Source organism: Chiloscyllium plagiosum, unplaced genomic scaffold (genome assembly GCF_037043375.1).
Source record: "Chiloscyllium plagiosum isolate Xiang-an unplaced genomic scaffold, Cpla_swu_hap1 HiC_scaffold_19, whole genome shotgun sequence".
NCBI lineage: Eukaryota > Metazoa > Chordata > Chondrichthyes > Orectolobiformes > Hemiscylliidae > Chiloscyllium > Chiloscyllium plagiosum.
The window spans coordinates 59,171,890-59,195,059 of NW_028270157.1; the positions used below are offsets into that span (position 1 = coordinate 59,171,890).

At 41.1% G+C, this 23,170-nt stretch overlaps 1 protein-coding gene across 11 annotated transcripts in view; it reads right to left on the reverse strand.

Moving 5' to 3' along the window:
• Positions 1–23,170, reverse strand: part of LOC122559522 (ataxin-7-like protein 1) — a 247,895-nt gene that overhangs the window by 121,432 nt on the left and 103,293 nt on the right. For 2 of the 11 annotated variants that reach the window (XM_043709121.2, XM_043709118.2), the window contains exon 1: positions 18,199–18,719. The exons of 8 other annotated variants lie outside the window; for them this stretch is intronic. The gene's annotated coding sequence lies outside the window, so the exon portion shown is untranslated. Of the gene's footprint in view, positions 1–17,780; positions 17,932–18,198; positions 18,720–23,170 lie in introns of those variants that run through there. One more of the 11 variants, XM_043709119.2, reaches the window with a different exon arrangement.

The following is a 23,170-nucleotide window of genomic DNA, read 5'->3' on the forward strand; positions in this document are numbered from 1 at the left end:
TCATGAAAATAAAATTGGGAATGACCACTGCACAGTCCTTGTGAAAATGAAGACCCATTTTCACACTGAGCACACCCTCCATAGACCAATTCAGTTTCTGGTCAAAGGTAGCTCGAGGGTGCTAACAGTGGGATATCTAATGATGAGAATGCCATTGAGTGCCATAGGGTGATGGCTCAATATCCCTGCTTCAGTATCTCTGGAGTCATAAACAGTGCTTAAAGTTGTGTTGTCATCATTGAATATGTCCACTTCTGACCTTATGACAGAAGGAAGATCATTGATGAAGAATTTGATGATGCTTGAGCCTAACACTATACCCTAAGGGACATTTGCAGAGAGGTGCTGGAGTTGAGAAGATTGACCTTCAATAACCACAATCATCCTCCTTCATGTTAAGTATCACTCCAAAGAGTGAAGAATTTTCCTCATTTCCACTGACTCAAATTTTCTCAGGGCTCCTTGAAGCCACACTTGGGAAAACACAGCCTTGATAACCAGGGCTGTCACTCTCACCTTTCCCCTCGAGTTCAGCTCTTTTGTCCATGGTTGAACAAAGGCTGTAATGAGGTCAGAAGCTGAGCAGCCTTAGTGCAATTCAAACTGAACATCATTAAGCAGTAATAAGTGTTGACTGATCGTACTATTAATGACCCTTCTATCACTTTACTGGTGAAACATGATATATGGGAATGCCACTATCTGCATGTTTCCCCTCCAAGCCACTCATCATCCTGACGTGGAATGATATTACTATTGCAGTGTTGTCCATCCCTCAATAAACAACATTACGGGTGTACTTGACCACATGTACCACAGTAGCTCAGCACCCCACCTTCTCAAAGGCAATTAGAAATGGGCTACAAGTGCCATGCTTGCCAGCAATGTCCACATCCCATGAAAGAATAAAAAACATTTTTAATTCAAAATGACTAGAACATATTATTGTCATTATCACTGTTTGTAGAAATCTGTTGTGTGCAAATAGTTTGCTGTGTTTCCCAAGTTCCTGTATTAGAGTTTATAGAGACGTACAGCACAGAAGTAGATCCTTCAATCCAACTCGTCCATGTTGACCAGATATCCCAACCCAATCTAGTCCCACCTTCCAGCACCTAGCCCATATCTCTCCAAACCCTTCCTATTCATATATCCATCCAGATGCCTTTTAAATGTTGCAATTGTACTAGCCTCCACCATTCCTCTGGCAAGATTAGAGTGGTGCTGGAAAAGGACAGCAGGTCAGGCAGCATCCGAGGTGCAGGAAAATCGACATTTTGGGCAGGAGCTCCTCACAGGATTGGCTCATTGATCAGGGAAAAGACCTCATCTATCTACCCTATCCATGTCCCTCATGGTTTTAAAAACCTCTCTAAGGTCACCCCCCAGCCACCAGCGCTCCAGAGAAAACAGCCCAAGCCTATTCAACCTCTCCCTATAGCTCAAATCCTCCAACATCCTTGAAAATCTTTTCTGAACTCTTTCACGTTTCACAACATCCTTCCGATAGGAAGGAGACCAGAACTGCAAGCAATATTCCAAAGGTAACCGAACCAATCTTCTGTACAGCCATAACGTGACATCCCAATTCCTTTACTTAATACTCTCACCAATAAAGGAAAGCATACCAAACACCTTCTTCACTATCCTATCTACCTGCAACTCCACTTTCAAGGAGCTATGAATCTGCACTCCAAGGTCTCTTTGTTGAGCAGCACTCCCTAGGACCTTACCATAAGTCCTGCTAAGATTTGCTTTCCCAAAATGCAGCACCTCGCATTCATCTAAATTAAACTCCATCTGCCATTCCTCAGTCCATTGGTTCATCTGATCAAAATCCCATTGTAATCCAAGGTAACCTTCACTATCCACTACATCTCCAATTTTGGTATCATCTGCAAACTTACTAACTATACCTCTTATGCTCACATCCAAATAATTTATATAAATGATGAAAAGTAGTGGACCCAGCACCGATCCTTGTGGCACTCCATTGGTCACAGGCCTCCAGTCTGAAAAACAACCCTCCACCACCACCCTCTGTCTTCTACCTTTGAGCCTGTTCTGTATCCAAATAGCTAGTTCTCCCTGTATTCCATGAGATCTAACCTTGCTAACCAGTCTCCCATGGGGAACCTTGTTGATTGCCTTACTGAAGTCCATATTCCTGATGAAGGGCTTTTGCGTGAAATGTCAATTTTCCCACTTCTTGAATCCTGCCAGACCTGCTGTGCTTTTCCAGTACTACTCTAATGTTGATTCCATATAGATCACGTCTACCACTCTGCCCTCATTAATCCTCTTTGTTACTTCTTCAAAAACTCAATCAAGTTTGTGAGATATGATTTCCCATGCACTATGCCATGTTGACTATCCCTAATCAGTCCTTGCCTTTCCAAATACATGTATGCCCTGTTCCTCAGGATTCCCTCCAACAACGTGCCCACCACCAACATCAGCTCACTGGTCTATAGCTCTCTGGCTTGTCCTTACGACCTTTCTTAAATAGTGGCACCACATTAGCCAGCCTCCAGTCTTCCGGCACTTCACCTGTGACTATCGATGACACAAATATCTCAGCAAGGGGCCCAGTAATCACTTCCCTAGCTCCCCACAGAGTTCTAGGGTATACCTGATCAGGTCCTGGGGATTTATCCACCTTCATGTGTTTCAAGACATCCAGTTCTTCCTACCCTGTAATATGGACATTTTTAAGATGTCACCATCTATTTCCCTACATTCCATATCTTCCATGTCCTTTCCCACAGTAAATACTGATTCAAAATACTTGTTTAGTACCTCTTCCATCTCTTGCTCCACACAATGGCCACCTTGCTGATTTTTGAGGGGCCCTATTCTCTCCCTAGTTATCCTTTTGTCCTTACTGTATTTGTAAAAAGCCTCTGGATTCTCTTTAACTCTATTTGCCAAAGCTATCTCATGTCCCCCTTCTGCCCTCCCGATTTCCCTCTTAAATGTACCCCTACTGCCTTTATACTATAAGGATTCACTCGATCTATCTTGTCTATACTTGACATATGCTTCCTTCTTTTCCTTAACCAACCCTCAATTTCTTTAGTCATCCAGCATTCTCTATACCTACTAGCCTTTGTTACAATAAAGAAAAATAGCCTGTATTCCACTAGTTAAAATGTGTTTTGAGATGTTTGATGGCTGTATAAAGTGCTATATAAATGCAAGTTATTCTTACTTTTGTGCTTTTAATTCTAACAATTACAAACCTCCCAACCGCATTGTGTGTGAAAGCGTATGTGTACACATATATAAATGTACACATCAAATTAAGGCAAGAGTACATTGGTACTGATTATTTTCAACCAAGGACACCAGTCTGTCACAAAATGGATTTTTGAAAATGTTCCTAGTTTGGAAACTCCTTGGTCTCTGTCAACAAGGATGGAGTTAAGAATGATTGCTCCCAATATGATGATTCTGAGGGACACCCACCATAATGCACTGAAAAGCTTGATACCTAATTCCATGCCATCAAGTTTTCTGTAATTTCACAAGCCTACAATATCTTAGGATACCAAAGATTTTACGCACAATGTTGTGACAGATGACATGGTGCCAAGAACAATAGATGACATACTTCCAACATCAGATATTATTTCATTATTTGCAGCCACATGTGGGTATATACATTGTCCCAAGGGAACAACAAAAATAATTTTTTGAAGTACACGACTGTTGGTACCTGCAGAATATATCAAGCCAAATCTTCAGAAATAAGAAGGGAGAAAAATTGCTAAACAAGGGAGCATCTGTTATATCTTTAAAAACAAAGCTTGTGTTGGCAAAATAAATCATTTTGCACATATGGTCAGCAGAACACAAATATTATATCTGGCATATTAGAGTCTGGCAGTCAATCTCCCTAAATACATAGTATAGCCAACCTTTGTCAGCCTTGCCTAACGGTTGCCTGACTATTGAAGTCAGAAAGCCAATGGTTGAGAATAGTTCAGAGATTTCAGCATGCAATTTGGATAAAGAAATAGAAACAGGAGTAGGCCATTTGGCTCCTTGGGCCTGGTCTGCCATTCCACAGGGTCATAGCTGATCCAATATTCCACATATCCACCTTCCTGCCATTTCCCTGTAAACCTTGATTCTCTTACTGATCAAAAATCTACCTATAAGAGCATAAGAAATATGAAAAGGAATAAGGATCACTTAGATCCACATATGCTTCAAACAGCAGCAAAATAAAAAAAAAATCACCTGCTGTTCATTTTATCTTTCCACCTGTTGTGCCCCAATTAGCTGCCACTACTATCCAGGTTACAACAATGGCAAAAAGAGATCTTTTGATTCAGTGGTAATGTCCCCGCTTCTGGACCAAGACGTTCAAGTCTTACCACCTCCAGTGGTATGCAATAACATTTTTGAACAGATTGATTAGAGAAGATCTACAACAGTGGCTACACAGCAGCACTCCTTAGAGAATTACTTTGGGGCATTCTGCCAATGTGAAAACAAATCAAAATTCTTTCTTCTTTACAAGCAGTGTAACACACCCCACTTTAAGTGTTCTTGCTTAAAACTTTCCTAAAATTACTTTGCCTTTTTCCATTTTATTTTGACCCTGATTACACTGGGCGGAGATTCAATAGTTTAACAGAAGGTAAAAGACTAAAATCTGGTTATGCAGTCACAAATCTATATTTGTGAAGGTGAACAATGCCATGACTTTTCACAATCATCCAGTTAGTTATAGTATAAAGGGCAAGTAATTGAGGGAATCCAGGACATGTTGATTGGCTGCACTCCATATTAGATATACAGGAGCAAACTACTGCAGATGCTGGAATCTGTAGTGAAAACAAATGCTGAAGATCACAGAGAGTCAGAGTCAGACAGCGTCCAAAGAGAGCGAGAGAGCAAGCTAACGTTTCCAGTCTGGAAGACTCTTCATCAGAGTGAAAGTGAAGTGTGAATGGGACAGTGGTTATGCTATAGTTGTTTTGGGGGGGGGGGGGGGGGGGGGGGAGGTAGTGGGTGCTGGTGGAGAAAAGATGCTGATAGTTCATATTAAATGATCGGAATGTGGGAATGGCAGAACAATGGTTTCACATCTGCCAACAAAGACAATAAGTGGAATGGGAGGAGCGGAGAACATCATAACAAACTAAAAAGGGAAGAAATAGGAGTTGGTTCACAATATTGAGTTCAATACCTTTTAAATTAAGTCCAAAGGTGCCTAGACAGAAGATGAGATGTTGTTTCTCCAGTTTGCACTGTGATTCACTGTAACACTGCAGCATGCAGAGGACAGACAGTGGGCAGGCGAGCAGGATACTGTGTTGAAATGACTGGCCACTGCAAAGTCAGGGTCCCTACTTGCGCACAGACTGAAGGTGTTTCACAAAACAGTCATCCAGTCTGTGTTTGGTTTCTCAAATGTAGAGTAGGCCACATTAGGTGCAGTGAAAACAATACACAAGTTTGGAGAAGGTACAAATGAAATGCTGCTTCACCTGGAAAGACTGGTTAGACCCTTGGATGGTGAGCAGGGAGATGGTAAAGGGTCAGGTGTTGCAGCTTCTGCGGTTGCATGGGAAGGTGTGTGTTTGGGGGGAGGGGGGGAGGGGGGGGTTGGTGGACAAAGGGAACCCGATCACTCTTAATGCCTACCTCTTTATGTGGAATGATCCTTGTTCCAGTCTTATATATGCAACCGTCCCCCCACCCCACCCAGCTCTTTTTTCGGTACATCGATAACTGCTTCAGTGGTGCTTCATGCTCCCGCCAGGATATTGAAAATTTCATTGACTTTCCCTCCAATTTCCACCCCTCTATAACTTTCACATCATCTATTTTTGACACTTCCCTTGATCTCTCTGTCTCCATTTCGGGGAATAAACTGTCCACTGCCATCCACTACAAAGTCACTCATTCCCAAAGCTACCTTCGCTATAGCTCGTCACACCCCATGTTCTACAAGGACTCCATCCCATTCCCCCAGTTTCTTTGCCTATGTCACATTTGTTCAGATGATGTCTTATTTCAAAACAGAGCTGTTGACATGGCTTGCTTGTTCCACTACTATGGTTTCCCACACACTGTGGTTGACAGGGCCCTCAACTTCATCCAAATAATCACCCATGCTTCCATCCTTGCTCCTTCCCATCACTCACAATAATGTGAGTGGGTTCCTCTTGTCCTTACTTTTCATCCCACCAGTCTTCGCATTCAAAGTATCATTCTCCGCTATCTTAGACAACTCCAGCAGAACGCTACCACTAAACACATCTTCCCCTCAATACCCGGCTGCATTTCGCAGGGATCATTTCCTCAGAGACACCCTAGCACATTCCACAACCATCAATATTACCCTCCCATGTAACTGCAAAAAGTACAACACCTGCCTCTTCACCACCTCCCTGCTCACCATTCAAGGGCCTAAACAGTCTTTCCAGATGTAACAGCATTTCACATGTCCCACCTCCAATGTAGTGTACTGTATTTGCTGCACCCAAGATGGTCAACTCTACATTTGAGAAACCAAACACAGACTAGGTGACTGTTTTGTGGAACACCTCCAGTCTGTACGCAAGTAGGACCCTGAACTTCCCACAGCCAGTCATTTTAACGCAGTGTTAAGCTTGCATGCCCACTTGTCTGTCCTCAGCTTCCTCCATAGCGCAAACTGAAGAATAACATCTCATCTTCAGACTAGGCACTTTACAGCCTTTTGAATTTAATATGGAGTTCAACACCTTTAAATTGTGAACCAACTCCCATTTCTTCCCTTTCTTTTAGCTTGTTATCATGTACCCCCTCCCCCCATTCCACTTACTGTCCTTTCAAGTCTGACAGGAGACATACCATTGTTCTGCCATTCTCGCATTCCGATCACTTAATCTGAACTATCGACATCTTTTCTCCATCAGCACCCTACATCCACAACTTCCCACCTCCCCCTTCCAAATTATTGCATAAATGTTGTCCCCCTCAACACTTCACTTCTGCTTCGATAAGAATCATCTAGACTCAAAACGTAAGCTTGCCCTCTCTCCATAAATGCTATATGAGTCACTGTGATCTCCCCGTATTTGTTGTTTTCAGTACAGGCTGTTCTGCTATAGCACGCGTTTCGTTAAAGAAATTCGCTGTAATGCGATTGATGTATTGGGGACACTGTTTCTAAAGCACAAACTCTTAAAATGTCTGTTGGGTGCAATGCGATTACATCAACAATTTAAGTGCGGTTTCTAAAGCACAATTTTTTCGGCAATGGTAGGTGAGGACCAATGGGGTTCTGTCCTGGTGGCGATTGGAGGGGCGGGGCTCAAGGGCGGAGGAGTGGGAAGTGGAGAACACCTCCTCCCACCCTGCCCTCTGTAAAAATGCCATCCCATATTCCCAATTCCTTCGTCTCCGCCACATCTGCTCCCAGGAGGACCAGTTCCAATACCGAACAACCTAGATGGCCTCCTTCTTCAAAGACCGCAATGTCCCCCCCAGACGTAATCGACGATGCTCTCCACCACGTCTCCTCCATTCCTGCTCCTCTGCCCTTGAGCCCTGCCCCCCAATCGCCACCAGGACAGAACTCCATTGGTCCTCACCTACCACCTCACCAACCTTCATATACATCATATCATCCGTCGTCATTTCCGCCACCTCCAAAAGGACCCCACCACCAGGGATGTATTTCCCTCCCCTATCAGCGTTCCGAAAAGACCACTCTCTCCGTGACTCCCTGGTCAGGTCCACACCACCCAGCAACCCAACCTCCACTCCCGGCACCTTCCCCTGCAACCGCAAGAAATGCAAAACGTGCGCCCACACCTCCCCCCTTACTTCCCTCCAAGACCCCAAGAGATCCTTCCATATCTGCCACAAATTCACCTGCACATCCACACACATCATTTGCTGCACCCGATGTGGCCTCCTCTATATTGGGGAGACAGGCCGCCTTCTTGCGGAACGTTTCAGAGAACACCTCTCGGACACCCGGACCAATCAACCCAACCACCCCGTGGCTCAACACTTGAACTCCCCCTCCAACTCCACCAACAACATGCAGGACCTCCATCGCCAGACCATAGCAACACGACGGTTGGAGGAAGAGCGCCTCATCTTCCGCCGAGGAACCCTGCAACCATAAGGGATGAACTCAGATTTCTCCAGTTTCTTCATTTCCCGTCCTCCCACCTTGTCTCAATCCCAACCCTCAAACTCAGCACCACCTTGCTAACCTGCAATCTTCTTCCTGACCTCTCCGCCCCCATCCCTATTCCGGCCTATCACCCTCACCTTAACCTCCTTCCACCTATTGCATTTCCAATGCCCCTCCCCCAAGTCCCTCCTCCCTACCTTTTATCTTAGCCAGCTTGGCATACTCTCCTCATTCCTGAAGAAGGGCTCATGCCCGAAACGTCGATTCTCCTGCTCCTTGGATGCTGCCTGACTTGCTGCACTTTTCCAGCAACACATTTTCAGCTCTGATCTACAGCATCTGTAGTCCTCACTTTCTTCTAGACTATGACAAGTGCAGTATTTCAGCCCCAGCTGTTTACAATATATATTAACGATTTGGAGGAGCAAATGTTATATTTCCAAATGTGTGAATGAGACAAAGCTAAGTGGGAATGTGTTGTGAAGCAGCTGTTAAGTGATTTCAGGAAGATTTGGACAGGTTTAGTGAATGGGCAAGAACTTGGCAGAAGGAAGATAATGTCTAAAAATGTGAGGTCACCCACTTTAGTAGGAAAAACAGATGCACAGAGTTTTTCTGAAACGGGAAGAGGTTGCAAAGTGCAGATATACTTAAAAGGGACCAAGGTATCCTTGTCAATAAGTCACTGCAGACTAACATGCAAGTGTAGCAAGCTATCACAAAGGTTAATAGAATGTTAGCTATTATCATAACAGGACTCGAACGCAAGTATTCGTTTTGTTTTAATTGTAAAGGAACTTGGTTGGAACACATCTGAAGTACAGTTTTGATCTCCTCCTCTCAACATTGACGTTATTACTCTAGAGCAAGTGCAATGAAGGCTCACCAGACATTTTCCCAGGATGGCTACCTGTCCTACTAAAAGAGAATAGGCAGACTGGGTCTGTATTGCCTTGCATTTTGAAGAAAAGAAGGTGGTTTCATTTGAAAGTTACAAAATACTTAAAAGGACAAACAGGCGAGATGCAGGTAAGATATTGGGGACTTGAGAACCAAAGGTCAGAATTTTTAAAAATGGGGAGATACCATTTAGGTCTAGGATGAGAAGATACTCTTTTCCTCAGAATGTTGTGAACCTTTAGAATTATCTACCAGACAGGGCTGTGGAAACCACAACTTTGATTATGTTTAGAATGGAGATTGAAAAATTTATGACCACCAGTATGTACAGGTTTTGGAGATACAGTCACAGTTCATAAAGATGTACAGCACGGAAACAGACCCCTCAGTTCAACTCATCCCTGCGGACCCGATATCCTATTTGCCAGCATTTGGCCCATATCTCTCTAATCTCTTCCTATTCTTAAATGCACCAGCCTCCATCACGTCCTCTGGCAATTCATTCCATGCACGCACCATCTCCTCTGTGAAAATGTTGTCCCTTAGGTCCCTTTTAAATCTTTCCCTCTCCCCTTAAACCTATGCCCTCCAGTTTGGAGACCCCTATCCTGGGGAAAAGACAATACGTGAGTAAACGGCTTTAAATGTTTAATCTGCCATGACAATAGTAAATGGCGGGGCAGGCTCAAAGGGATGACTGGCCTATTCATGTTCCTAAAACACCATGCAGCTAAAAGTCAAATTTTACTTACTTATGAGAGTCCCAAAATGCAAAGTTAAAGAAAGCAAGACAGATAATTTTTTTAAAAGTGCTGCGCCTAAACAATGCTATAGCAGACCAATGGGATAAAAGAAAGAAAATAATAAAGGCTGCGATAATGGGAAGAAGCAATCAGTCCTGTTAGTCTATTACACAGTTTCAAAATCTCATCCCGATATACCATACGTCAAGAAAGGTCTGTATGCCTCTTCAGCTGGATATAAAAAAAATCCCATGGTATTACTCAACAAGTCAGAAAGGTTCCAGTAGAACCTTGGCTAATATCTATTCAGCAACTAACATAACCAAAGATAGAATTCCAGTCATTTATTTCATTACTGTTTCTAGGATCTTGTTGCATACAAACTATACGTTGTGCTTTCACCCTCCACAATACTTTCAAAGTACTTAATTGGTTGTAAAGTGCTTTGGGACCTTTAGGCTTTAAAGGATCCTATATAAATGCTTGCAATTTATTTCATTTCTTTAAAGTTATTTCTGATACCTTGGCGATATTGGTACTAAATTACTTGGTGGTTTTCAATTTGCATGTAGTGAAATCTTTAAAAGCAAACTGAACTACATTGCTCGAGACAGCCAACAAATTTCTGAGCCATCTAGGAATTCAAGAAATATTCCGAAGCAAAACTATTTTTGTTAGTTGCATTATTAAATGCTCTGATGAGGCAGTAACATAAGAAAGTCTGTCACCAAATCACCCTTGTGGGCAGCACGGTGGCACAGTGGTTAGCACTGCTGCCTCACAGCGCCTGAGACCCGGGTTCAATTCCCGCCTCAGGCGACTGACTGTGTGGAGTTTGCACGTTCTCCCCGTGTCTGCGTGGGTTTCCTCCGGGTGCTCCGGTTTCCTCCCATAGTCCAAAAGATGTGCAGGGTCAGGTGAATTGGCCATGCTAAATTGCCCGTAGTGTTAGGTAAGGGGTAAATGTAGGGGTATGGGTGGGTTTCGCTTCGGCGGGTCGGTGTGGACTTGTTGGGCCAAAGGGCCTGTTTCCACACTGTAATGTAATCTATTCTAATCTAATCTACACGTGTCAGTCTTGTCCCCCACTACTGATCAAGCATGAGCACTCCTGGTGTATAGGAGGAGAGAAAATACAACACAGTGGCCTTAAGCAAAAGCAGCAGCAACTGAATACTGCAGTAGAAGCGGTGCCACTGTAGGAACTTGGGGCTCAATGCTCTTCAAAATAACACAAGTTCATCAGTCAACAGTCTCGAGTATACCACAAGGTGCTTAATATTCTGACAACCTCATTATGTGCAAATACAGTATTGTGAAAAATTGGAAAACTATAATCTTAATTACTGAATCCTTGATTTTTCCAAGGATTTTGAGGAATGAACCTGGTGATGTAGGAAAGAAAAAAAAAGTAGGTATAATGGCATTGGATTCTGCAGCACTTGGAGGGACTGTTCTGGCAGTCGAGAGAAGAGGGTCATGTGTCATTACAATGTTCAAGGCAGGTCAGTATACATTTCAATATGCCTCCATTAGGTGTTATTAGAATACTGAAAAAGGGTTACCAAATAATTTTGCAAGGAGGAACCTCTAAGATACTGCAATTGCTAACATTTTTTCTCTGAAAGAGCATGTGGGTGTCAAGACAAAACCAGAAAGAAGAACAAGTTGCCAAATTAAAAATAAATCAGTAAACCTTGAAAGTATACAGCAACTACCAACCTCTGAAAAGGAGAACAATATATTAACACAGCATGTATCACCTTTATCAGAAGCTGAAGGAAATTAAACCCTTTAGAAAGTCTGATGAAACAAAGAGGAGGGAGAGATGAACATCACAAAGTAGTAAACAATAATGACTGCTGACTCCTATTACAGGAAGACAATGTGTTATAGCTAGTAGGAGAAAAGCTTGAAAGGGATGTGAGCTGATGGATGATGTACAAAGATTGTCCCATTGTGGTAATGAAAAGGTGTCAAATAAACAAAAGAGCAAAGTAAGTAAATGGATGAATGAAATGGCTGCATAGGATATACACACAAATGTTCAAAATGGAGTTCAATGAAGCAGAACAAGTAGGGAAATAAAAACAGAAATCATCTGTTCGTGTCCCAAGACATGACAATGGCTCAGTTATGGATTCCGTGCCCAAACCATCTGCATTTAAGACATGAAGCTGACTCCATCCCCAGGGATCAATGAGCCCTTAGTGCATCCTGAGCAACTCATCTTGCTTCCAAGAAAATGGGACAACTTATGAAAATCAAGGGAATGAAACATGCCCTCTGGTCCTGGACACTTCTAAAAGAGGAAACAACCTTTCCTCATCGTGGGCTCCACGGTGGCACAGTGGTTAGCACTGCTGCCTCACAGCGCCAGAGACCCGGGTTCAATTCCTGCCTCAGGCGACTGACTGTGTGGAGTTTGCACGTTCTCCCAGTGTCTGTGGGGTTTCCTCCGGGTGCTCCGGTTTCCTCCCACAGTCCAAAGATGTGCAGGTCAGGTGAATTGGCCATGCTAAATTGCCCGTAGTGTTAGGTAAGGGGTAAATGTAGGGGTATGGGTGGGTTACGCTTCGGCGGGTCAGTGTGGACTTGTTGGGCCGAAGGGCCTGTTTCCACACTGTAATGTAATCTAATCTAAAATCTAAAAATCTACATTGTCAAGAACACTAAGAATTTTATGTATTTCAATAAGGTTGCTGATCATTTTCCCAAAGTCCAATTAGTACAAGCCAAACTTACTCAACCTTAGCTTACAGGAAAAGCCCTCCATACTCAGGCCTTCTCTGGATTGCCTCCTATGCCAGTAATTCTTTCCTTCCTTAACATGACCAACATTTTTCAAAATATTCCAGCTGGAGTCTGTCTTATGCCTTGCATGGATTTAGCAAGACCTTCCTATTTTCAAACTCCATTCCCATTGAAATAAAGGCCAACATTCCATTTGCCTTTCCTACTTTTGGAACTTGGAAGTGTGTTTTTATGTGATTCATGCACTAGGATTTTCAAACCCCTTGTGTTCAGTTATATGCAGTTTTCCCCAATTTAAATAATATTCTGCTCTTCTATTCTCCCTGCCAAGTGCATAACCTCACATTTTCACACCTTATATTCCATCTCACAAGGTTTTACTGACTCACTTAACCTGTCTATACTCCTCTGCAGGACTCCTTTTATCATTCTCACTAACTTCCTTCCCACCTAAATTTGCATTATCTGTAAACGTGGCAATAGGACTTTACTTTCCTCATCCAAGTCTTAATATATATTGTAAATAAAGTGGCCCCAACACAGATTGCTAGGGCACTTCATGAGTTGCAGGTTGCAATAATGAAAACAGGCCTCCATCCTAACTCTCTGACTAATATTAGTTAGCCAATCCACTATCCATGCTAATGTACCATTCCAATAGCATAGGCTCTAATCTTATTAAGTATCTTTATGTGCATTATCTTATCAAATACCTAAATACTTAATCAGTATTTTTGAAATATTATTCGTATCCTAAACCGTGAAGACTAATACAAAGCATTTGTTGAACTCCTGTGGAATTCCTGGTTCCCCATTAATATTTCCCTTGATTTGTTCTCCAAGGGTCCAATATTCATTTTGGCCTTGCTCTTCCTTTTTTACACATTTAAAGGGCTTGCTATCCATTATTATGTTACTTGCTAGTTTACCCTCATACTTCACTTTCTCCCTTTCTTTGGTTATCCTTTATTGCCTTTTAAAACTTTCCTAATCCTGTGACTTCCTAATCTTTGCCACATTTTGTTTTTTGCTTTGTCCTTGTTTAAACATAGTTTGGTTTATCCCTGTCCTAGAATCCTTCTCTGTTACTGGGATACATCTTTGTTGTGAGTTATAAACTATTTTGTTAAATGTCAGACATTGTTCATCACCTGTCTTTTATGCTAAATTCCTATTGCCAATCCATTCCAGACAATTCTCCACTCATTCCCACGTAATTACTATTACTTGAGCTTAGTGCAGTAGTTTCTGATCTAAGTTTCTCACTGTCACAGTGAATGCTTAAATTCTACCATGTTATGGTCACTTTTACTATGGTATCATTTATTACATCTTATTACATATTAGATCCAAAATACCCAGATCACTGGTTGGATCTGCAGCATATTGTTATAGGAAATTAGCCTGAATGAATGCCATGCACTCTTCCTTATGGTTACCTCTGCCAATCAGATTTACCCAATCTATATGAAGTTTAAAGTCACCTATGATCAATGCCTTTTTTAAAATCCCCTTGTTATCTTCCGATTTATTCTCTGTCCCACAGAACAGCTGTTAGGAACCTATAGAGTACATCCATCAGTGTCTGCTTCCCCTCATTACTCAACTCTATGCATACGGATTCTACATCATTTGATCCATGGTCATTACTTGGTAGCGTTCTAACTCCATCATGTACTAACAAAGCCACCACACTACCTTCCCTTTCTTGTCCAACCTTTTGAAAAGTCATGTACCCCTAAATGTTCAATTTCCAGCTTTGGTTTCCTTGCAACTGTATTCATCTTTTTAAATTTATTTGTTCTGAATACTCCACACATTCAAGGAAAGAGCCATTAATTTTATCTTTTGTTCACCCTTTGTTCCCATTTGCTAGCGTTTTTTATTATATACTCTGGCCCTTCCTGTCCACTTCTGGGTATCATTGTCAAAACAGTTGCTCTGCAATGCAGCTGTATCTTTTCTATTTTCAAGCATACATTTGCTTCCTCCCATGACATAACGCCCTCTAATTAGATTAAAGCCCTGCTTGCATTCTTTCATCAGATGTAGACATTGATATCAAGGCCATCAATTATAGTCCATCCTTACTTGCCCTCTAAAAGGTGTTGGTTTAGAATTAGTTACTTTTTCCAACTACCCATTTTTTGGCCTGCATTAGCAGGAGCTACTAGTTTGTAATATGGTGCAATTATGATTCTAGTAAATGAAGTGTACTAGAATTTTATATTCTATAATTTCACAATAACATAATTCACAATTTCAGTTTGCCCATTTGCTCGATAAGCTATTTTTGTGTAATCTAAACGATCATTTACAACCATCTGTGGAATATCCTTTAGGGGCTGACTATCTTTTTGTAACAACTGGCAACAGTGGTGTAACTTCTCGATATCGAATAACATTTGGAGTCTGACCACTGCCCTTATGGAGGAAAATAGTCAACTTTACAAATGGTTCTTTTAAAACAATTATTCACTTGTTATCACCACCGTACATTTTTCATGTTTGAAGTTCCTTTTCAGTCCATGTTTATAACTCAAGAATAACGATAAGAAAATAGTTTCACATGTTCATAACATTTAGTTGATTGTTAGACCAATATAAATAAATCAAACTTAACTCCAGCTTTAACAATAATTGACATGTATACAGTGTCACGTGGTGGGGTCTAAGTAAAGATTGAAATTAATTGCAAAGCATGGAGCGGGGTTATCAGTTTAATTGCTAAAATGAAATTTCAAGAGAGACCTTAGAGTGTCACAGTAAAGCTGGTAAAGAAAAAAACGATAGAATTGGCTCAGTGACATAGTTTGAATTGAATACTGATGTGAATTGCAACAGGAATGACCTGTTCTTTGAAAAGAATTTTTGCCAATATGTTTATGTTACAGAGCACTCATTTGTGAAAAAGTTATTGTTTGGTAACCAGATTATTTTAAACTAAAAAACTAGGGAAGAATGAACATTCCTAGTGAACAATGCTACCAAGGTTCAAAACAACAAAAGGATCATGAGATTTATTGGATCTCAGAAATGATGTCAAACTTTTCAAAAGCCCAAAGAAATCTTATGGAGAAGATGTTAAAAGACAGTTCAACACTGAACAGTTCTGCAGAATGTGGAAAAAACAGATTAGAATTCTTTTTTGAAAATTGAAGGAAAAAATGAGTTAGAATAGATATTGATGGCCCTATTTCTACCGAAAGAATTATAGTGAGGCTATCAATGTTCAATGTTAATTAGTAAATTGGGCAGCAATCTATGAAATCTGTACTCAATGGGAATATCATGAAGTTGCTGTCAGATTTGCTCTGCTCCTTTACAAATTACTCACCCACTATACAATAGAAAAGATTAGGATTTCTTCAATGGTGTGCTCGTGCATTTTTCATGATTTATGAATATTACTGCCCAAAAATATCTGGTACTAAAATCTTACTTTTTCCAAGGGCACGTTTCCATTCCTTCAGTTCTTTTTTTTTTAAACTATTGTTGAAGACTTCACAAAAGTAAAATAAAACTTTCTTTGTATACTTAAAGTCTCTTGTCCTCTACTTTGGTTTTCTGACATGACTTTATATCACTAAATATCCTATTCCTTAATGAGGGAGGAACATATCAATGCAAGGACAAAGTTAAAACATTTATAATCAAGGTCAATCAGAAATGTTGAATGGATGATCCTGCTCAAGGTCTCTGAGGTCCCCAGCATTAAAGGTACTGTTCTTCAGCCAATTCTACTCGTCCACTTAACACCAAAAAACAGGTGAAGGCACTGTATATAGCAAAGGTCATATGTAAACACATTTGGACTGCTGTACTGAAGACTTCAGCTCCAGGACTAGTCATGTCCTTAGCCAAGTTGTGCCAATGTCTACAATACTAGAATCTCCCTAATATTGTGGAAAATTGCCCAGAAAGGAATGTCTCAAAATTAGGACAACAAACACTTGCTGCACAGAGGTAGTATCCCTACCTCTGAGCCAGAAGGCATTCGTCTCATCTGCTAAAGAATTATGCCTGTGAATTGATCAATTAAAAATACATGTATCTACAAAGGAGGACAAATTGAATTTGACCAATTGACACTCCATCATTCTAAATCTTAATCATCAGCAAGATAATTGAAATTATCATACTGCGCTTGTACACAAATAACCTGCTTACAGATATTAATTTTGGGTTGTCAGAAGACTAAATGTTTCTGACCTCATTACAGTCCTGGAGAAGGAAAAGAGTAGCAAATGCTTGAGAACACCAACTTCAAGTTTCCCTCTAAGTTACCCACCATCCGGACTTGGAAATACATCACTGTTCTTTCATTGTTCTTGGTCCAAAAATCCTGGAACTCCCTCCCACAGATACTGTAGATCTACCTACACCAAACAGACTGTAGGGTTTCAAGAAGGCAGCTCACTACCACCTCCTTAAGGGCAATTAGGGATGGACGATAAATGCTGGTGTCAGCAAAGCCTAATTTCCCTGAATGAATTTTAAAAAAAGATTGTGATCTCTACCTTCTGGATGGTCAAGAAATCTTATCCCATATTTTACCTTGGCATTATTTTAAAGAAATATATTATTGCCACATCTATTGTCCTAACAAAGTGATATTCTCATCATATTATCAATAATTTTTCTACATATTGCATGTACAACTGCACACTGGGAAATGCTGCAATCCTTATTTTCAGCCAATATGAGATTATCATAGTGAAGGAATAGGACTGCTCAGAATTAATTCCTGGTTTACAGTTGCCTTGGTTTCTCACTGGACAGTCGATGTTTTTAAAAAATTAACCCAAAGACCATTTCCAACTAAGCTTGGCAAACATTTCTGTTTCCATTAAGAAGAGCCAATGTGTCAGAGTAACCTTTCCATTAATTCTTTCAGTTTTACCATATGTGAAACAACCAGTTACTGGCTGCAGTAAATTATACTTCTGACAGCATGATGTGTTAAACAGAGCAGCACTTTTCAACCACTGCATCAAAACACACTGTCATGCCAACTGTGTCCAAAGTCAGTGACCACACTATCGCATAGACAAAAGAGTACTTTTTTTCATGAAGACAATTAACAATTAAAATCATAGTGATGGAGAAAAAAATATGGTGATAAGCACTGTACTGACTTCCATTTGAGGGCTCAAAATAGAAGGTACTGCTACACAGGAGGCAGCAGAAGGCGAGAGATAAATGGGTCATTAACCAGAGTCCAAACAACTCACTCAATTCGGTTGTATACAGAACTGTGCACACCGCCCACTTGTTGAATCCACCCCCGACAAGAAGAGGCCGACATCAATGATATTCATGGTGTTAGTACTTTCTGTTTTTATTCCACATCACAAAAGGAGAGGAAGAGGAAGAGGCAGGAACCTAGTAAACAAATTCGAGAAATGTAGAGGGGGAGGGAGAGAGACAGCGCCAGAAAATAAATTGCTGCGTACACCAAGTCGGCCGACATTCCTCAAAGACTCGATCAACAGTAATCTACAATGTGCACAAAACTACACACGTCGCTCTTTCTCTCTCACACACACATACTCAACGCTGCTACGGAATTAAAAAATAGCACTGCCTATGTATCTGACTGCTCAGAGCAGAACTGCACAAGGATCTATTGCAGAGCAGAAATCCACTTACTGAGGAATGGGGAGTCAGGCTAATCTGATGGCACAATTTTTGTAAACATGCTGGACTTTTTCAGAACTTGGAACACTTCACATTGCCATGGAGACAGCGAGCAAAACCCAGCAGCAAATCTTTCGGTAAAAGAGCCACCGTGGGGGTGGGAGGGCAAGGGCTGCACAAAGTAGCGTCGTCTTTAACTCGGAGTGGTGATAATCCAAGACAGGAAATGTCAGCACTGAGCCTGTGCAAAATGGTCGGTTTGACAGGCACTTGTAAAAACAGCGCAAAAAAAAAGTTTCAGGTCCTGCCAATCGGACACCGTGAGTTCAGAGCAAAAACTTGAACCTCTGCCAAAATCAGCAAGCGCAGAATCCTGAGCAGCATTTCCCCACTGTTTACCAGCCATTTATCCAACCGCTGGGTCACAAGAGAAATTTGAAAACACAAACACCAGATGAAGTCTCCCCAGAGTGACCCTCGAGGTCCAACTGATTTGATTTTAACACAGCTGTCGAGTGCAGGAAAGCTAAAGCTAACCCTAACCACCAGAAACCAGGAGCCTTGAGCAATACCACCTCTCTTACAAATCAACACTGTGCCAGCAGCAAAAAAAAACAATAATGCCTGAGTCAACATATTTTATTTTGCCAAGAACAGAATATCTCCAACTCAAAAGCTAAACGTGCGATTTGTCAATGAAAGATTTTCTTACAAAACAAACTAAAAGCCTTTCAATTTCATCATACTCTCCAATATAAATAATGAACATCAGTCTGTTTTAATAAGACCATACGTAATTGACTTAAAGACCGTTTTTGTAATCACTGCAAAAGTTTTAGATGTTTGAAAAATGAAAAACAATATTATACAGTAAAATAACGCATAAATCATGCAACACTCCTTATTCACTTGCAGTGGCCTTCTTAGTACTGTAATGAACCTTAAATTACTTATTTGCATCTCAGTTTCAGAATACTCCAGCCTGTAGTACACACTTCCTGTATTACAGCATTCCTACCTGCCAACTGCGACATGCTCAATGCTGCAGGTGAAATGAACAATAAGTAAAACTCATTGTAGAAGCTTTTAACTCTTTCACGCAATTCTACTGAAAGTCACTTCATGCAAGCTTAGATAAAGAAAAATCCAGGGTTCTTGCTCAAAATAAACAAAAAAGGATATTTCCGCACCTACCAATTTCTGCTCCTCCTCTTTAGTTTTCGTTTGCTGCTAACAAAATGCTTCTCAGAGCAGTGTCTACATCACATGCACACTGGGTACGACCATTACATTTGGCTCACTTAAAATAGCCTTTGGATTATGTGCCAACATCTTGCGAATGCTTCCCTCTGAAATGGCTACAGGATTACAACAATCGACCAGCCAGCTGTGACTCAGTGGTAACACTCACACTTCTGATTCAAAAAGTTGTCATTTTCAAACCCTAATCCAGCTTCTAAAGCACTAATCTAGCCTAAGACACAAGTGCAGAACGGGGGAAAGCTGTACTAACAGAAGTGCCATGTTTTAGATGAGATGTTAAACTAAGGCCCTATTTGCCCTCTCACATAGACGCATAAGATCTCACGATATTATTTCAAAGAGCATCCAGAGAGTTATTCCTGACGCTTGCTCATCCCTCAGGCAATGTTATCTGTTCACCTCGTTGGTCTTTATGAGAACTAACTGTGTTAATAATGATGTGGAGGTGCTGATGTTGGACTGGCGTGGTCAAAGTTAAAAATCCCACATCAGGTTACAGTCCAACAGGTTTATTTGAAAGTACAATACAGCTCTGAAAGCTAGTACTTTCAAATAAACCTGTTGGACTGTAACCTGTTGTTGTGCGATTTTTAATTGTGTTAATAATGGCTGCCATATTTCCTCCATTGCAACAGGGGCCACACTTCAGAAGTACTTCATTGGCTATGGAGTATTTTGTAAATCCTGATAGTCCAAAAAGATACTACAGCAACTAAAATGTTTCCTTTTCATTTGTAAGGTTTATCTACATTTGCATGCAGAGTGTTGGGGAAATAAAAGCTCAGACAGAGAAATTCTTGCTGCTATCAGCTATCCAAGCATGCTTCTATATGTCAGGCAAAGGACAGAACTGGGTTTGGATATAATCCATCCGAAGGTTAAGTGGCTGTCAGACACTTACCATTCAAAAACTTAAGGAACAACTACTTAAGCAAAATACCGGAGATTTAAGACTCTCGAAAAACTAAACCACAGCAGAACACAAAAGCAAGGAGGGAATTATTAACTTCTCATCCCAGTTTCCAGATCCTTCCATGGCCTGCCTTTGATTTCTCTGTAATCTTCTCCAGTCCCATAGCCCTCTGCCATATCTGAACTCATCTAATTCTGTATCAACAATTTAATTGCTCCACCAGTAATGATTGTGAAAGTGCTGGAATTCATCTCCAAATCTCTCTGCCTCCCGGTATCCTTGGACAGGGAGCACGCAATGTCCATTAATGCTCTTGATGCCTTTAGAGAGAAGTGGGCACCGCAGGGTATAGTGTTTTATTTCCCCCTCCAAATCAATTTTGATTTAGTCCCTTCCCTCTCTTCCTACCTCCCCCTCATTTTTGATAGTTTGCATTGACCTTAAAAAGTATTGCCCTTAAAAATATATAATTGGCTACATGGGTGTTTTATTGGTGGCTGTTAGTGTTTAAAAAAATAGAAACAAAAAATAGTCACAATGATTTTGGTGATGGGAAAGTCACTCTGTTGTGCGAGACAGCACTTCTGGGCTTTTTAAAAATAACCTTCACGCCTGGTTCTTGAAGTGCAGTGGGAGAGTCCCTACCTCTGAACCAGGAGAGCTGGGTTCAAGGTCTACTTGCTCCAAAGGTGCGTAATAATATCTCTGAATAGGTCGATTAGAAAAAAAGAGTAAGAGTTATACAGCAGGAAAACAGAGCCTTCGATCCAACTCCTCCATACCGACCAGATATCCTAAACTCATCTGGTCCCATTTGCCAGAATTTCGCCAAAACCCCTCTAAATCTTTCTTATTCCTGTACCCTTCCAGATGTCTTTTAAATGATGTAATTGTACCAGCCTCCACCACCACCTCTGACAGCTCATTCCACACGCACCAGATCTTAGGTCCCTTTTAAATCTTTCCCCTCTCATCTTAAACCTATGCCCTCTAGTTTTGGACTCCCCTATCCAGGGAAAACAAAGTCATTGGCTATCCACCCTAATCATGCTCATGTTTTTATAAACCTCTATACAGTTACCCCTTAACTTCTAATGCTCAAAAATGAAGAAAAACTATCTCTCTGCCTTTCCCTCTTTTCTCCATTAAGACAATCCTCAAAATCTACATCTTTGAAAAAGCTTTGGCCTATCCACCCAAAGATAATTTTATGTATCTTGGTGTTAAGTTTGGCTTCATAATTTTCCAGTCAAGCCTCTTGGGATTTATCATTCCATTAAAGGGGCTATATAAATAGAATTGTTGCTGTTAATATTATATAATATTTCACAACATCTTAGTTAGGCTGCAATTAGAGTTGTGTGTACATTTTTGAAAATCCTATTAAAGGTGTGATAATAAAAGCAATGAGAAAGAGTCACAGGTACACCAATTTTACAAACAGAAATGAGCTGCTTAGCAGTCTCCATCTACCATCCACAAAAGCAACAGTCTAAAGTTCGTGGATCCACTCAGTTCACATGTATCCTTCCCTCAGTTAAATCTATGCTGGGACTTTGACGGAGCAACATACCCAATTCCACTCCTCCAACTTCTTCCTTTGCAGATAATAATTCAACTCCCTCTTCAGTGCCTTCATTGAAATTGCATCTAGATTGATAGAGTCTTAGGGATGTGTAGGATGAAAACAGATCCTTCCGTCCAACTCATCCAAGTGACCAGATACCCTAACCTAATCTAGTCCCCACCTGCTAGCATTTGGCCCATATCCCTCTAAACTCTTCCTACTCATATACCCATCCAGAAACCTTTTAAATGTTGTAATTGTACCAGCCGCCCACCACCTCCTCTGGCAGCTCAGTGCACTCTGAGGTAACCTTCTTCACTGTCCACAGCACCACCAATACTGGTGTCAACTGCAATACCTCCTATATTCACATTTAAATAATTGATATACATGACAAAAAAAAAAGAGTGGACCCAGCATCGATTCTTCTGGTCACAGACCTTCAATCTGTAAAACAACCCTCCGTCTCCTACTTTCGAGCCAATTTTGTATCCAAATGACTAGCTCTCCCTATATTCCATGTGATCTAACCTTACTAACCAGTCTACCATGCAGAACCTTGTTGAATGCCTTGCTGAAGTCCATATGGACAACGTCCACTGCTCTGCCTTTAATCTTCTTCTTCACTTCTTCAAAAAACCTAATCAAGTGAGTGAGTCCAGATTTCCCCTGCACAAAGCCATGTCGACTATCCCTAATCAGTCCTTGCCTTTCCAAATACATGTAAATCCTGTATCATAATCCCCACCAAAAAAGTTACCCACCACTGACCTCCAACTCACCAGTCTATAGTTCCCTGGCATTTCCTTACCACCTTTCTTAAATAATGGCACCACATCAGCCAACCTCCAGTCTTCCAGCACCTCACCTGAGACTATCAATGATAATAACAAATATCTCAGCAAGGGGCCCAGCGATCACCTCGCTAATTTCCCACAGAAGTTCTGGAGTACACCTGATCAGGTCCCTGGGATTTATCCACCTCTTTCAAGGTGTACAGCACCTCTGCCTTTGTAATATGGATGCTTTTCAAAATATTGCTATTTATTTATGCAAGTTCTCGACTGTCTATATTCTTCTACACAGTAAACACTTGATGCAAAATACTCATTTAGTATCTCACTGTTCTCTTGCGGTTCCACACATAAATGGCCTTGTTGATCTTTAAGGGACCCTATTCTCTCCCTGGTTACTCTTTTGTCCTTAATGTATTTGTAGAATCTCTTTGGATTCTCCTTCAC